Source organism: Pelmatolapia mariae, linkage group LG17 (genome assembly GCF_036321145.2).
Source record: "Pelmatolapia mariae isolate MD_Pm_ZW linkage group LG17, Pm_UMD_F_2, whole genome shotgun sequence".
NCBI classification, from domain to species: domain Eukaryota; kingdom Metazoa; phylum Chordata; class Actinopteri; order Cichliformes; family Cichlidae; genus Pelmatolapia; species Pelmatolapia mariae.
The window spans coordinates 8696101-8714634 of NC_086242.1; the positions used below are offsets into that span (position 1 = coordinate 8696101).

At 39.5% G+C, this 18534-nt stretch overlaps 1 long non-coding RNA gene across 3 annotated transcripts in view; it reads right to left on the reverse strand.

Annotated features, from left to right (window-relative positions):
• Window positions 1–335: 335 nt before the first annotated feature.
• LOC134616058 (uncharacterized) overlaps window positions 336–18534 on the reverse strand; it is a 30206-nt gene continuing 12007 nt past the window's right edge. For all 3 annotated transcript variants that reach the window (XR_010091401.1, XR_010091403.1, XR_010091402.1), the window contains exons 5-8: window positions 10207–10392; window positions 9809–9860; window positions 9553–9688; window positions 336–1774 (exon numbers count right to left, since the gene is read on the reverse strand). This is a non-coding gene — a long non-coding RNA (uncharacterized LOC134616058). The remainder of the gene's footprint in view (window positions 1775–9552; window positions 9689–9808; window positions 9861–10206; window positions 10393–18534) is intronic.

Sequence of the window (18534 nt, forward strand, 5' to 3'; positions counted from 1 at the left end):
ACATTGGTGGATGTCTGCCTCTACATGACTCTCCAGGATGTACCTGTATCACCTTATGAAGAAGGTAAGTGAATAAATGGAAATGGTTTCATTTCAAATTTCACTGCAAATATAAAGTCAATGCGTAGCTTGAACGGCATGTTGAGACAGTCATCTGCTGAGGGTGGTTGGTGTTTGTTTCTGGGGTTGTCATCACATTTTATAAATGTCAGAGGGCGATGAGACGGCACAGTGACTGCTAATTATTTACAAGCAAAAGTCTGTTGAAGTCTTGTTGAAGCACACTTTGTTCTTAAAGATGGAGTAAAACAATAAAAAGTAGCTTACAAAATGCTGTTTCTCTACAAATACATCATCAGGCATAGCGAGGTTCTGTGCTTATAAGTGACACCTGCTGGAGGTAAACGGGTGGCTGTAGCACAGACCCTGTGACGTCTCCATAAAGATCTGGACGAGGTAAGGCTTTTGCCGTCTTTCTTTAATGTGTGTTTCCTCTGCCAGTGACAGAGTAAAACTTCCACCTGCTCTCTGGTGGTCAAGGTGAGCAGGATGGGGTTGAAGGCACTGTTGATGGGGAGGATGAAGATGACAACCCAGCTGGAGATAGTATCCCGAGGAAGGAAACATTTCACAAGCGACTGACATTTAGAGAAATTGAACTGTGTTGATGCTTTTCAGCAAACTATTCTATAAAGTAACACAGTGACCTATATTAAAAATCCATGTAAAACCTCTAAGATACTATAAGGCAGCTGTTTCACTTCTTACCAGGTATCTGCACCTCCAGCAGCGGGAGGACTTTCACCAAAAATATAGGAATCCAGCAGAGGGCATCAGAGAACACTATGAAGAAAAACCTGCTGGCCATAGCTACATCTCTGTGCAGTCTGCTCCTCAGGTCGGTGGCAGTGATGCCGGTTTTAAAGATGGAGCAGAACATACTGCAGTAGGAGAATACAATCACCAGGAAAGCCACCAGGTTCAGACCTAAAGAGATGCTTTTCATGCTGGCTGGGACTATCAAACAGCGTTATGCAGTTCATACAGTATTAAACAGTATTTAAGCGGTTTTGAACTGAGGAAAAGTGTGCAAGCCGACAGTTCTGCTTCACAGATTTGTACTGCGTAGTTTTTGTACTTTACACTTTGTATATTTTGTGATAATGAACAATTTTGCATTGTTTGGATTTGCAATTTGCAAATCTGGAAATGGTCAGTATTTTGGGGACTTCTGGTGATATTCAGGGGTTACTTTATACCTCATATCATACCAATAGAACAAAGGATATCACTCTTTTGTTCTCCACACAAACTGTTTTCCCTTACAGCTAAGATTACTAGTGGACTAAAATGAGCCACCCGCACTTTACACCTACTGGAGGCATGAAGCTCGCAGCTAACAGTTTGTGTGCTGATGTTAATGCCAGAGGAGGGTTTTGTTGGGTTGATGTAACTTGAACATGTGTTGTTTTTATTTGTGCTTTAAAAACAAATTCTCTCACTGAAGTCTTAAAGGTTGTTCCACACTTTCTGATCCACTTAAACACCAACCTAAAGATGATATTCCAGCAGCACAAACCCAGTCTTTCTTCAAAATAAGAGCGATAATTAGTTTGTGGACAAAGACAACAGTTGGATGACCTTCATCAGGCACATTATTATGACTAGTGCAACTTACCCCTGTCTGAAGTTTGCCTGGGCGCAAATTGCTAAAAGGGAAAACGATGACGAGGAACTACTCCAGAGTCAGGTAGGTCAGGAGGAGAACAGAGACCTGAGGAGAAACATGCACCGCAAATAAAAACATGTTTTTAACTTAAAAACTGTAACACTGCTTTGAATACTGAATGCACTGTTATAAGTAGAACCTCTAACAGAGGAATCAACATGCAGAGGATGGAAATTGGGCTCAGATCATTTATAAAGTCAATTTTTGTGCTAATGCAGTCTAATGATGATTTATCCTGGAAAGTGCAAGTTCTGAACAATAACAACAACTAAATGCAATGAGTGAGAGTGAATTATAAACACGATTTTAAAGTAAAAGAGGGCTTGATTTGAGTACTTTACTCTGAAAACATGACACATGTATAATGCAGAGCCGAAACAAGCTGATACGGTCAGTGAGTGGAACAAAGGATTATTTAAATCTTGAAGCTACTTTAGCTGAAAACAGCAGGGCAAAAGTACAAGCAAAGGCTGTCAGTCTGCTGTTTGCCTCAGATGTCAGTTTGTCCGCTGTCTATTTAATCACTAGGAGGCTGTAAAACTATGAAAGGAGTCCCATATGAGTCGATGAGCCAGTGAAACTCAGGTCTGATGACAGCGATACTGAAGTGATTGTTGTTTGAGATATGTTGAACTTTTGTGTTTGGAAATCAGACGAGAAACCATTTGTTACTTTTCAAATTCTATATTTATTAAGTTATGCAGGCTTGTTTGCACAACAAGGCTAAATAATTATATAAACCTTTCTGAATCTAAATAGTGGACTTTGGTAGAATTAAAAAATAAGTGCAGTGCAGGTCTATGATGATTTTCAGTCCTACTATCATCTAGTTTTGATTCTGCTTCTGTATTGGTTAAGTCCTCAGTAGTCCTGATGTTGAACTGTTGTAGTCCTGTTTTAATTCTGGATCAGTTCTGGGTCTGGTTGAATTGGGGTTTAGTCCCTGTGATACAGCCCGACTTTGTTCTGCCTTGCTGCTTAATAAGGTTTCCTGCATATGTGATATATATTTTTTTCCTATATGAAGTCATTCTTTTTTTTGAGCAACACTCAAAACAAATCCTATTAATCTTTCAGTCATTTCTACCCTCACTTAATTTCCTTTGGCTGCTCAGCTCTCACACAGTGGCTCAGCTATGCTCCAATCCCTCCATATTGTGGCCAATCACATGCGAGGATATAGGATAATATCATTAAGTGAAAAACAGAGAGCGGTGAGGAGGGCTGTGCGAAAGCAAAACCACATAAATATGCCTGACACCCGTAAACGAAGCAGCATCTTTGTCTCGTCTTGGTCTCGATACCCTCTGGTCTCGGTTTAGGTGGTCGTGACTACAAGTCTAATCTACAGTGGGATGCAAAAGTTTGGGCAACCTTGTTAATGGTCATTATTTTCCTGTATAAATGGTTGGTTGGTACAATAAAACATGTCAGTTAAATATGTCATACAGGAGACACACACAGTGATATTTGAGAAGTGAAATCAAGTTTATTGGATTTACAGAAAGTGTGCATGTTGTGGAAAATTTAACAATAACCTGCAACACACCCAGTGAGCTTGATTTGAAGTGGGTTTAATAAACACATTGCAATGTGGAGAGAGCATCCCAGTGAAACACCAGGACCATCTCTGAATTGTGGCCACCGCCCTCACATCTTATATACAGACACACAGACAAAGAACATCCACAAACTCACATGTGGGCCCTTCTCACGGGGGGGCTATACCTCCTCCCTCACAGAGACAATTATGACCTCGTTTTCTGCTTGGCCATCACCTTTCTAACTACTGAACATCAGCACCATTGTGCACTCAAAGAATTCACAATGTGCATCCTCCCTAAAGTCAGGCGGAAAAAACAAATTCACATTTTATGGTCATCTTCTCTCCATCTGGGTCTCCACCCTTTGTTCGAAGGAGATCATATACAAAGGTCAAACAGCATTCGTTGTTCATCTGCAAAGAAAACTTCAAGCTGCTCTTTCATAAGAACCCGTTGTTAAGATAAGGAAGTTTTTCAGTGTGTGATACATTTTTCGCAGTTTATCATTAAATCCATCGACCCATGTTTCCCAATTTATTAACTGTTTCTGTAAAAGACCCTCTTCCCCCGTGTTATTAGGGATTGAGGCACACATGGCTCACCAAACACATGCCTTACTATGTTTACTCAGACAATGAGGGCCTAATGCACTTACGCATCAGGAACTGACATGCTAGATAATCAGTCTAGCTACCCCATGCTATAATTACTCCAATCACTTTTACTCAGGCTCAGGACTCTGAGTTTGTGATGTTCAGAGTCATGTAAATGCATATCATTTATAAAATGATTAGAAACGTCACACAAACGTAAAGGTAAAAACATACTAAGCTTTCCAGGGAAACTGATTGGCTGTTTAAGCAGGTGTTATCTGCATTCATTCGCTGATCCCTCTTAGGCGCCACAGAGTCTCACTCTGCAGTCGCTGAGGTAGAGCTTGGCACGCTCTTGTTGGAGGAGGGCGCTCTTTTCACCCCTCACCCTCTCATTCCAATGCAGCTTTATGGTTATTGCTGTGGTTCTGGAATCTTCTCATGATGGCTAGTAGGGCTCCAAACCGCACGACCTTTGACCTCAACCACTGCCTGGGCTGTCAGCTATGCCATGAGTGTTTCCTACTTCTCGCTGGGTCTCTGAAGACTTCTGATCAGCACCCAGTCTCAGTCAGGAGATTCCACCCTTGGGATGATTTCTTCCAGTAATACTCTGGCTGCTGCACCTGTATCTCTTTACTAGGAGGGAAAACTTCTAACCATTTGGAAAACATGTCAACCATCATCAAACCACATTTTCCTTTCAGTTCAGTGACGTTTACTTATAGATCATCAAAACCTTATCTGAACATGGACTTACGCCCTGTAGAGGTTTAATACCTGTACATGAACTATTATCTCACAAACCACAGTAAAAAGCCATGGACAAAACATCAGAAAAAACTCGTGGAAAACATAGAAAACATTGTTTCATGTTAAACCTGGAATCCCTCCTTTTGACACATGGTCTCTCCCATGAGTCGACTCATCAGAACTAGGAGAACAACAAAAGAAAAGGTTTAGTTAGATCATTTCTCAGACAACATCAGGGCTTCTCCTCCGCAGTAACTTCTCTCTAGCCCTGTAAACCCTGTGTTAGAGAATAAAATCAGCATTAATGTCATGTTAAGTGGGTCTAACTCTTGGCTCCATCTGGAGCCTGCATCCACACCACAATTACCTAGAAACCAAAATTGGTGTATAAATACAAACTTCACACTTGCAAACAAATGCAGGGTCATAGCAGCAATAAGGCATCCAACACCACAGACACAAGTGTGCCACGTGCAGTTTATTTCCCCAAAATCATTAAAACATTACTGTGTCCATAATTTGCACAAATCATGGATCATCCCATATGTTTAATCAAAACTACTGCAACCAGTAATTTTTCTTAAGTAATGTCACTTGTTTTCACACTTTGAGCTCAACAATGATATGATAATGAGCCCCACACTAAGATGTTCTGTAATCACTGCACAACCTGCTTCATTTCACTCATGCATGTCTGTGTCTGTGCCGAATCCTCCACAAAGACCCTCAGAAAAACAAACATTAGCCGCGGAGCGTCTGGAGGTCAGGTCTGGATCAACAGATTGCAGAGGTGCTGCTGTGAATCATGTGGTCAACCCTCCTTTTCTGTGAAAGGAGTGATACAGCATGTGTTTCACAGTGAATACACATTTTCCCACTGTACAGTGTTTTACTATAACCAACAAGCAGCCAGTAAAACACAGTTTTCTCCACACAAAATCAGTAACACAGAAAAGTAGCAGCTAAAGGTTTTTTCCTAAGTGCACCGTTACAAAAAAACCCCAAACATATTAGGCCTTGTTCAGGACATGTCTAAATATATATATAAAAATAAACCTGTGTTTCTCTTACAAAAAGAAAACAACCCTAACCTAACTGGCAAAATCAGCCTGGTACTAAAACAAAAAAAACCCCAAATCTGCCAGAAATCACAGGAAAAGTTTTGCTTTCTGGTGACACAACATGCTGTAGGGATTAGAACCTGCCATGCAGAGCTGCAGTCACTGCTTCTGTTCATGTTCCCCACATCATATTTACTGGTTGCCCACAAGTGCTCCAGAATATCACACAATGCTGGAAAGTCTGGGGCCAACCAACATAGTTCCACCTTATACACAGATAATTTTTTCCCCTTTTTTATTAGCAGCTGCACAGTTCACGCAACACCAGTGTTCACCCTTTAAAGCTTCCATATCAATGTTTTATCACTGGAATGTGAATTTCTTCCCCAGGTCCGTGCTTTTTCACTTATTTTTCATTTTCACAGACCCATCATTTCATTTAGCTTTTCTCCTTGTTCCCCTCCAAAAGTAAACGTGTAACATGTCATGATGTATTTCACAAAACAAGTTTGTTTTGATGTATTCAGAGGTGTGTATCTGGGTGCAAGCTTCACCCATACATCAGAAACAGGAAACTCAGCCCTCTGCTACATCTTATTCACTTTAATAATCCACTCATCAATATTATCACAGAAGAGGATTTCCGTCATCAGTAAATTACTTGTGCTGCACCAATCAAGCAGAAAGCATCTCACAATTCACTATATTAACAACCAAATTTATTGTCTGATCACTGGTTGGTCAAACCAGAATCTCTTTTCCCTTTCACAAAAGTTAAACTGTAGTCCTGCAACCATAGAGAGTTAATTGGCAGCAGTGGATACACTCAACATTTGATAACAAGTGTCTGTTAAATTTACACTATTTTAACACACACTCATTGCATGTGTGTGTGTTAGCAGGCAGGTGTAATGGATGTGTGTGCAGTGGAGCTGCAGAGTCAGCAGGGCATGTCCTTAAAGCTGCCTTTCCTTCACATTTCTCTGTTTATGTGTGTTTGTGTGCGTTTTATTTTGACCTTTTTTGTGATCCTACGGACTTTTCTGAACCTCCACAAGACAGCCGGCCACAGTTTTCCAACCCAATTTTCATGTGTTCTCACATTAACAACAGCAGACTTCATTTTCCTCCGTGCTCTCCTCTCCCCACTTCTCACAGCTTCTGTCTCTCTCATGCATCTGCAGCAGTTCACAGTTGTGGCGTGTCAGAGGCCCAGTGGGCCGTTCTTCTTCAGCTTTGCCTTTTGTCATTCACTCTTTTCAGTCTCTTCCTTTGCCATTTCAACTCCTAGTATGGCAAATGTGAAGCTCAGTCTTCTCAAGTCCATTCACACACAATGATGTCGCAGGTGAACACATGCAACTAGTGACAGGAGTGCTCTTACTATAGTAAAGTGAGAAAGTGATATTACTATAACTAATATGATATGATTAAATATGTGATTAACACACGAGAAAAAGAAATCTGCCACCACAGTGCAATAATTGTTTAAACAAAATCAGGCAGGCTCATAAATTTTGGCAACACAAAAAGCGGCTCTGTTGTGCTGTGGGCGGAGAAAAGGCTTCCTCTGCATCACTGTCGCATACAGCATCTCCTTGTGTAAAGTGCGCCGAACAGCGACTCCATCTGCTGCAACATGATGTTGTAGGTCTTTGGTGCTGGTCTGTGGGTCGACTGACTGTTCTCACCGTTCGTCGCTTCTGTCTGTCCAAGACTTTTCTTGGTCTGCCACTTCGAGCCTTAACTTGAGCTGAGCCTGTGGTTTTCCATTTTCTCAATATGTTCCTAACTGTGGAAACAGACGGCTTAAATCTCTGAGACATCTTTCTGCGTCCTTCCCCTTGATAGGTTTGTAGCTTAAACCTATTCGCTGGAACGTTGAAGACAATGTAATTAGGTTTTGAGACCCCCGTGTTGCTACTCTTCAGAGGAAATTAAAAGAGGAGGGAAACTTAGAATTGACCCCCTTAACCTCTTAAGCCCCAAGGGGGTTTCTGAGCTTCCTGCTCGAAAATGTAATGCCCAAATTAAATTGATTATTTCTCTGCAATTACAAACTCTGTCCTTACAATCTTGGTATCAAAATAAAGCTAACACTTGGGAAATTTAATCAGAGGTGTAAATATTAAAGCAGATATTACTGTGTCAAAGTTACTGAGACTGGAACACAGAAAAAGTAAGTAGATTTTATTCTCGCCTAATTTTTTTTTGTAATTTTTAGCATATAACCCTTTTAAAAATATGCCTCAGCTCACATTTGGTTCCAGAAATCCAGTAATCAACATATAAGCATCATCTGTGCAAAGATTTATGTTTCTAAAGTAAAACAGTGAAAAACTACAGCCCTGTCAATACATGAATATCCAGACGTTGTACAAAAATGTCCAATTCTGGCACACAATTGGACACCATGCCAGTTGATTTTTTTTAGGTATTAAAGAGCAGAAAGTAATAAATTTTATTAACAGGCCTAAAAATGCTTTTTTTAAAAATATATTTTGGAAGAATTAACCACACATTTACATGGTAATGGCCCTTTACTGCAGTGGGCATAGAGCGCTTCATTGGCCTCTGGCCCTTTAAACTCCGAGGGGCTGTAACTTTGATTTCTTTTGGTCAATTTGCATGATTGACACCTCTTTTTAATCGTTTTAGCCAATAGATTCAAAATAACGATGCCACGTTCACGTCACTTCAACCAATCAGACGTTGTGATGCCAAAACCCACGTGGGTCCAAATTTATTGCATGTGGCGTCTGTCCAGTCACGTGTCTGTAGGTGGGTCTAAAATGGAGGTTGTTGACGGAAAACGGCTCTGATGCGGCTAGGTAGGCGTGGTAACTACCGGCAATCACGTGGTTACCGGCTACCGGCGAAAATAACGGAGGAAATCGGGACGGTAAGCCAATTTCTGTCTTAGCGCATTTGCGCCGCTGTGTGTTTTTGTGGTCTTCTTTTGCGGCTCATTCAGTGAATTTTGGTCAGAGTGTGGTGAAACTTGGTGTGTGCAGTTAGTGATAGCCCTGGAAGCTAACCAGCCTATCTTTAGCCGGTTACATGAAGTCTAAAGAATTTCTGGTTCGGTTTTGTTTGTTTAGCGGACCTTTGCGCATTTACGTAACTGCTCGTTTAATCGCGGCTTGTTTTCGGTGTGTTTGGTGGTTGTAGAAATGGTTTATATGACATTTTAGCTGAGATTCAGAGGTTTCTGTGGATACCACACATGTCTGGACTTATATTTCTCACCCCGTGTTATAACCGATTAAACGTGATCTCCTCCTTTTTGCCCCCGATACCGGGGGCGTGGGGCTTAAGTGGTTTTAAATACTCTTTCTCATTATTGGATTCACCTGTGTATGTAGGTCGGAGCTCACTGAGCTTACAGCCAATTTGAGTTCCAATAATTAGTTCTAAAAGTTTTGAAATCATTAAAATAACAAAAGTGCCCAAATTTATGCACCTGCCTGATTTTGTTTAAACAATTATTGCAAACTTTCTGTAAATCCAATAAACTTCATTTCACTCCTCAAATATCAATGTGTGTGTCTCCTGTATGATATATTTAACTGACATTTTTTATTGTACCAACCAACGATTTATACAGGAAAATAATGACTATTAGCAAGGTTGCCCAAACTTTTGCATCCCACTGTACTTACTGTATATGTATATCTGAATACTGTGGTTTTAACGCGGTTCACCTTCTGCAATGACCGACCATCACCATAATCATCCTCATCTGATTTCAGGCTGGTTTGGGAATATTTGCGCCTACATTGCTTGGAATAAATCCTTTCAAAGGAAAGTATTTCATGATCCAGTTCATGTGTTCATGTGCACAAACAGCTCCAATATTTTAATCTTCTCACTCTTTTTTGACTTGGCCCCGGGTCGATGTTCATGGGACTCGTCCTCCAGGCCATTTTGCCTCTTGTACCAGTCGAACAGAGTCTTCAGGATGGATGGCAGGCAGTACCCAGCAAGAGAACTCATAGAGCTGATCAGCTGGACAGATGACAGGAAGAAGAGAGGGAGCCAAGAGACAAAGGATGGCAAAAAAGGTTAGTCCTGTTCAGAATATGTGACAGTGTATAGTAAGTATGTGTCCACATGAGGCGCACACACCTGGTCAAACTGTGGCTCTTCTCCTCTGCAGAGATTTGTTTAGCGGCTTCTCCTGCCAGATAAGAACAGACAGAGGTGGAGAACAGCTTCTATTTGATCGCTGACTGTGGAGTGTGCGTGGGTTTCTCAGGTAAAATACAATCCAGTAAACACAGCGATAAAGAGAAGGCCTTCCCTGATTTACTGCTTTGTCCATTTAATGCTCGGCTGGAGAGTAAAAAAGGTCGAAACTGAGATTTGCATAAAATGTTGAGCCAATAAACACCGCCATCAAAAGGTACTATGACTAATAAAATGAAGTAAGATGGGCAAAATGCGTGTTTATGATGCTGTAACACAGACAGAAGTGGACTAAGCGTCATGGAGAGAAAAGAAAGAATCGCAGCTCGGCCGCTCACCAGTGGTTCAGCCATGATGATACAGCTCTTGCGTTCAGAGAGCAAGGTGAAGATGGCAAATAAGCTTTCTAGGACAAACTCGCCCGGCTGGCTCCACGTTGACAGGCGCCATGACGACGGGGCCCTTCCTCTCACCCGAAGGGCCGCTGGCTGGTGGGATGGATGGCTTCAGTCCCACTGGAGAAGCTGATGACATATAAGACAGGCCCGTTAGTCTGAAGTGCTCTGACTCTGTGGGTCCCCCCTAAGTTACAGTAAATACTTCTGTGCTCCCAGCCTGCACACATTCTTATCAGCGTCACTGCTAACCAATGTTCCCTCTAAGCTGCGCACTGCTGGCACGGTCTCTGCGCACAGAAAATCTGTGTTGCACACAAAAAAAATCTAACCTGAATTGAAATTAAAATAAATACTTTAACAATTCTGTTTTGCAGTGTGAGTCAGTGAGCTATGGGATTAGAACGATGTCACCTTATCTCATAGTCCAGCCATTGATGCGATTCACATTCGTATATACGCAGCTAATCAACGTGGTTGACAGGCTCTGACAGCGCCCTTATGCGCCCACACCGGTGTTCTAGCTAGCAAAGCGGCGTGGTTGATGACGAGTGAAGCCACGTTAATGACAACGTGTACAACCATTGTGTGTGTCAGAACAATGAGGCGACTGCTGAATGTTACAGGTGTTACAGCAGTGATACATCCGCTGTTGTCAGGCCTGCAGGTATCAGGCTGTTGTTCTCCTTCATCTCATAGTGGACAGAAATTCTTTTTTGGAGTGGCACAAATAATTTGTGTGGCATCAGATTTGATGCAGAACAGCTGATTGTTCTGTAAATAGTTTGAAATGTTTGTTTAAAAAGACGCCTTGGCTGCATTTTTAGGTAAAAACAGCTGCAAAAAACTTTGTTGTTTGCATAACTCAGTTTTTTTTGATTTTGATTTGATTTGATTTTGATTTTATTGATTAGCATTCAAATATCTCAGTGAATACAGAATACAAAATAAAGATTACCACAAAGCAAAAAATCATGAGACAAGGCTAATCAAAAGATATTGGCTGAAGCATTTGCTTATTACGCCAACCCTTTTAACAAAAAATCTTTTGCATGCAGCTCCTGTACACAGGGCTCGAAGCAAAGAATAAAACAAAGCAAAGCAAAAACAAACAAACAAACAAACAAACAAAAAAACTTTCCACCTTAGATAACTACATCAAAGCAAAACAAATCAAGAGTTTCAGAATTATTATTTTTGCTCTTTTCATTCTTGATTAATATATTTTTCTAATACTCTATTTTTAAACATGTTTTTAAACAAGGAAAATGAACTACACCTTTTTAAATCACTGTCATGTCCAAGTCCAAGTCCAAGTCCAATTTATTTATATAGCACATTTAAAAACAAAAGGTTTGCCCAAAGTGCTGTACAAAAACACAGTGTAAGACAGAATAAAACCACTGACACTTACATAAAACATAATAAAACACATAAAACACATAAACTATCAATGTCAACACAACATATACAAATATCAACTCACGCCAGTCTGAACGCTATCGAAAAAAGGTGTGTTTTCAAAAGCGTTTTAAAAACAGGAAACGAAGATGCCTGTCTAATATTCAAAGGCAGCGTATTCCAAAGTTTTGGGGCCATAACTGAAAAGGCTCGCTCTCCTCTGCATTTGAGCCTTGATTTTGGGACAATCAACAGCAGCTGATTGTCCCAAAACTATTCCACAGGTTAACTCCTCTAACAGAAACACATCTCTGCTTTATGTTTGTCCTTATCTTGTTTTTTTTAAAGACATCTGTTCCCCTTAAGTCATATTGACTCTCTCTGACTTTAAACAGCTTCTGAATACTGCGGCAAAGCAAGTTATTTTGTGCTTTATACATTATCTGTGCCATTTTATATTCGACTAAATCATAAAATTTTAGGGTATTCAGATTAATAAACAAAATGTTAGTTGGTTCTATATAGTTTGATTGATTTATAATTCTTATAGCTCTTTTTTGTAACTTGAAAATAGGAAGAGTATTTGTTTTATATGCATTACCCCATATCTCCAGACAATAAGTCATATATGGAAGCAACAGAGAACAATAAAGTGTGTATAATGATTTTTTGTTCAGGACATGCTTTGTTTTGTAGAGAATAGCAATGGTTTTTGACATTTTTGTTGTCACATGGTTTATATGAGACTTCCAGCTCAGCTTATCATCAATTATCACTCCAAGAAATTTATTTTCATACACTCTTTCAATTTCAATTCCATTAACCCTGATTTTAGATACATTTTTCATTTGTCTAGTGCCAAAAATAATCAATTTTGTTTTCTTTATATTTAATGATAACTTATTTACATCAAACCAGTTTTTTAATATATTTAACTCCTTTTCCGCTGTAGTCAGAAGCTGTTCTAGGTTTTTACCTGAGCAATACAGAGTGGTATCATCAGCAAACAATACACATTTTAACAGTTTGGAAACACTACATATGTCATTTATATATAATATGAATAATTTAGGGCCCAGCACAGAGCCCTGAGGAACACCACAAGTCACCTTCAACTGATTAGATTTTACATTATTGATTTCAACATATTGATATCTGTCATCCAGGTAACTTTTCATCCACTTATATGCTATCCCTCTTATGCCATATTTCTCTAGTTTATTCATTAATATAGAATGATCAATTGTATCAAACGCCTTTTGTAAGTCTATAAAAACACCAACAGTATAGTCCTTATTATCTATTGCATTAGATATCCCTTCTACAAGTTCCATCACTGCCATCGAAGTGGACCTTTTCGCTCTAAAGCCATATTGGTTATCACTTAGGAGATTATGCTTCTCTATATATTTATCAAGTCTATTAACAAATAACTTTTCTAAAATTTTTGAGAACTGTGGGAGTAGTGATATTGGCCTGTAATTGGTAAACTGACATCTCTTTCCGTTTTTATGGATTGGAATAACTTTTGCTATTTTCATTTGTGAGGGAAACACACCAGTTCGAAAGGACAGATTACAAATGTATGCGAAAGGTTGCACTATATATTCTATAATACTCTTAACTAATTTCATGTCAATACCAAAACAGTCGGTGGACTTTTTATTTTTAAATGTCTTCACAATGTTAATTATTTCTCTATGAGTTACAGCACCAATAAACATGGAGGACACATTCTGAGTAATATGTTTATTTAGGTCGTTATTATTTCTTGACTCTGGAATTTCTTTTGCTAAATTAAAGCCAACATTTACAAAGAAATCATTAAATTCATTTACAATGTCTTTAGTTTTATCAAGCACAATATCTTTATCTTTTTTAAAATAGTCTGGATAATTCTTATTTTTTGAGCCCTTTTTGATTATACTATTTAATATCCTCCATGTTTCTTGTGTGTTACTTCTATTTTGCTCCAATAATGTGTGGTAATATTCTTTCTTACTTGTTCTTATAATATTTACTAATCTATTTTTATATAACTTGTACTTTATTTCAGCATCTTTTGTCCTCAGTTTTATAAATCTTTACATGCATCTTCTATCCCCTTTGTGATCCATGGCTTATTTGATCTGTGATGCTTTCTAGTGATTTTCATTAAAGGACAATGTTTTTCATATAGTAAAATTACAGTTGATAGGAATGCATCATATGCACTACTTGAATCTTCATTTGCAAAAACCTCATTCCAATTGTGTTCCTTTAAGTCCACCTGGAGGGCAGCAATGGCTCTTGTTGTTCTATGTCGTATCATATCAAATGTTTGATTCTTTTTTTTAGTTTTAATCCCAAAATAATTTTGAAAAATTGCAAAAACAGGAAGATGATCGCTTATATCAGTTATAAGAAGTCCACCTACTATTTCATGGTCAATTTTATTTGTAAATATATTATCTATCAATGTAGCTGTATCAATTGTTATTCTACTTGGTTTTATAATTACAGGGAAAAGGGAGTTACTATACATTGTACTGATGAAATCTGTTGTTTTCTGATGTCCGTTTGGGTTTAGCAAATCTATATTAAAATCACCACAAATTATTTGCACTTTTTTATCATTTAGGTTGCTAAACATAGCAGCAAGTTTTTCATTGAATGTCTCAAGGCATGATCCTGGTGTCCTATAGATGCAACTTATAATTATATTGCTAGCTTTTTCAATATGGATTTCAATAGTAACACATTCCATTACGTCATCTATGATGCTTGACATACATTCAATCAGACTACATTTCAAAACTTTATCTACATATAAAGCAACACCGCCTCCTTTTTTATTCACCCTGTTCATTGTAAATAATTCGTATCCTTCCAGTCCCATTTCACTAACTTTCTCATTATCGAGCCATGTTTCTGATATTGCAATTATATTAAACTTTTTTAACTTACTTAAACATTCCGTAATTTTAGAAAAATTTTTATACAGGCTTCTACTATTGAAATGTATGACCGACAATGCATTTGCCATTTTAATATTCATATTAAATTGGTCATCTGTATAGTACTCACAAGTACTATTATTGTTATTGTAGAAGTGATTATCTGGGTCAATGTTACTTTCAGGGTCATGCATGTTGTGCTCTGCATTGTTAAACGTTTTGAAGTTCATCTTCTCAGCGTGTGTGGCAAAATAACCTCCTTGACAGTCCTTCTCATAATCAAAGTCTTCCTCTTCAATATCTCTGAATGGAAACCTATAATCTGTGTCCAAACTTGTCATTTATGTGTTTTTGTTGTTGTTTTTTCCATTGTTTTTTGAGCCATAAGGCCAGAAACACTTTCCATACCCATTGTTCATTATCCAATCGTCACTTTTCCAATAGATTCCATAGCAGATTCCTGATTATTTATATTGCTCTAAGTCTTTGAGTTCTCTTATCATCACAACTTTCGCTTCTTCAGGATTGCCATTTAGTCTTATCATTACTTTGCAGTTCCTCGTCCATGTCGCTTGTATCTTATTTTGTTTTTTCAGGCTGCGTGCCTGTCTTGCAATTTCAGCAGTCTTTTTCATTAAATGTTCATTTAAATACACACCGGTCCCTTTTAGCTTCTTACCCTGTTTCAGTAACTCAATCTTTGTTTTGCGACTCACAAACCGAAGAATAATTGCTGGCTTTGTTTTACTGTCTTTTCTGGGGAGTGTGTGGCATGCTGCAATATGATGGCTCTGAATACTTACATTCTTCATTTGAAGGAATTTTATCACTTGCTGTTCAAGCGTTTGCAGCTCCTCTACCGGGGCATCTTCACCGTCTTTACCTCCGCCAGCTGTTACTCTGGCGTAGGTTCGGTGTTGCGTCTCCAGTCCACTTATGACTAAGTCATCCATTCTTGTGTACTGTTCAAGGTCCTCGAGTCGCCGTTCCAAGTCGTCTATTTTCTTGTCCTTCTCCTTTATCAAGTTTTTTAGTTGTTTTATTTCATCCATTAGGTCATGTAGCATACCTTGTTGTTTAGCCACTTTGCTCAGTTCATCAGACATGAAATTAAGCGATTTCCTAATCTCCTCCAACTCCTCTTCAACTCCTGGGTTTGCTTTTTTAGGCGGCATTTTGAAAATGGTGAGATATTACCTTGTGATGGCCCGTTGAAGTCACTGTCGATTTACTTGTTGGTGCCTTGCTAGAGGAGCCTGGGCCCAGTGGTTGCTGGAGGATCCTGGGCCTGGTGGATCCTGGGCCTAGCAGCTGCTGGAGGATCCTTGGCCTAGTGGCTGCTGGAGGATCCTGGGCCTGGTGGCTGCTGGTGGATCCTGGGCCTGGTGGAGCAGGAGGGTCCTGGGCCTAGCAGCTGCTGGAGGATCCTGGGCCTAGTGGCTGCTGGAGAATCCTGGGCCTGGTGGCTGCTGGTGGATCCTGGGCCTGGTGGAGCAGGAGGGTCCTGGGCCTAGCAGCTGCTGGAGGATCCTGGGCCTAGCGGCTGCTGGAGGATCCTAAGCCTGGTGGAGCAGGAGGGTCCTGGGCCTAGCAGCTGCTGGAGGATCCTGCTGCTGGAGGATCCTGGGCTTGTGTTTGTGTAGGCGTATGCATGTGCAAGTGTTTTATGCACGTGTGTTTTATGTATGTGTAATGTAAAATCTCCCTGTGTGGTCAATAAGGCTATCAGTTTGAAGCAGTCTTGTTACTTTTTTAAAGTAGTAACTATATCATTAATTGCCCAACATTGGTCATTATATCCTGTATTTTGCAGACAGAGTTACAGGACTCTCTCCCAGACCACAGACTCATATTACAAGTCAGAGCTTTATAAATATATAAAAAATGGAGGTTGTGTTTTCAAAACTGGAGTCAAGTTATTTTTACTTCCAATAGTGTTAACATGCTGCACAGGTCATGAACAAGTTTTAAATTTTCATTGTAAGTGGGCTGAAGCAGTTAATTAAAAGTAGTCTAACACAAATGCTGTAATTTGATTATTTTAATAAACCATGTAACTTGGATGCTAGCGTGACCACATTGCACACGTGTGCTGTTGCTCACAGTGGTCCAAGGGACGCTCAGGGAGTTTGTGTGTTCGCTCGGACACATGAAAAATTAGAGGGAACGTTGCTGCTAACTGGAGCATATTTAACGCTAAAGTTGTTTGAACTACAGATGTCATCATCTTGGGGCCTTCAGCCTGTTTTTGCTTTCTGAACCATGACAAATGGAGCTGAATATGCATTAGAAGTTCATATTTGCAATGCTCTCATGGTTGATGATTCTCACTTGTAGAGTAACCAGGAATGGGGAAGTGTTAAAGATCATCTTCTTGAGCATAAGTCGTATTCAAACGAATAAAAACCACATCTGTGTATTTAAATGTCGACTGAGTTGTGGCTCGGTGAAAGACGCCGACTCTGGCGATCCTTACACGATCCTCCCTGCTTTGCATTCAGGCAGCTGTGGTGCAGACTCATGCTTTCTCGTGCTTGATCAGATGAGAGTCGAAAGTCGTGGCATCCCAGGAAAACTGCGGTGGAGCACTTCCTGCGACCATCTGTAGACCATTTGCATGACTCAGCAATAAAGGGGGTAATTCAGCAGAATTCTACCATGTCCAGTCAATACAAGTCTGCCTTGGTTTAATTACACTTTTATTTTAATTGGAGATTGACAATAACAACACTGTTTTCCTTTGAGCCAAAATTTCAATGAAGGAAATTTCACTGCAGCTTTGATGCTGGATGGAGACAGCAACACATTTTAAAACCCTGATTTGGACTGTCTTTACAACACACACACACACACAGCACTAATGTTTCTATTGTTACCCTCTTCTGTTTTATATTGTGCTGAGTGAGCATGCCGTCAGCCTGACCAATAAGAGCCAAGAGCTGCAGTGATAGGCAGGCTGAACCAGCAAATAGCCAGAAACATCTGGTCAGTGCAGCACCGCCTCAGGTACCACGTACAGCTTTTAACTGGCTTCTGACTCCAAACAAACATTTATTATAGCTCTATTATGTAGGAAATGTAGGAGACGCGGACATAAATACACAGAGGGTTAACGAGGGAAGTGGGAGCACACGGGGAACACAGGTGACACTGATAATCATAACGAGACACGGCAGGAGTAACACAACACTGACGGGAGACTATCAAAGTAAAACAGGAAGCACACAGAGACGCAGACCAGATTGGAAGAGAACACAGACGTAGCGGGCTGGGGAAAACATGGAATAAAACACAAGGAGGAGAAATGAGGCATGGGGACTGGCAGATACACAGAGGGGGCACACAGGGGGTAAGGTCACGAGGGGAAATCAAATAAGCAACATCTTAACAGAACAACCTAGGGACCCTAAAACTGACAGCAAATCAAATTCAAATTCAATTATTTATTTGTCACATACACAGTCATACACAGTATGATATGCAGTGAAATGCTTACACAACTGCTCGTGACCTAAAGAAGAAAAAAGAAAGACTATGAATAGGATAAGAAATAAATATGAAAATTAAAATTAAAATGGTACATTTGACTAGGAAAGAATAAGATAAAATATAAAAATTAAGTTCAAAATAAAATAACTGTACAACAACAAATTAGAATGAAGGGTAAATTTAACTGGGAAAGAACAAGATAAAAATATAAATTAAAGTTGAAAATAAAATAACTGTACAACAAAATACACAAATACACAATATAGAAATATATAAGAATGTATGAAGAAATATAGAGTGATAACAGCAGCTGTACAAGTATTAAATGGCAAACAAACAACAACAACACAAGACACACAAAAAACCAGGTAGAAGTCCCGGGACCATGACATGCAGGTGGTTACATATGGTTAAAATGATTCAAATGCACTAAGTATGCACGTTT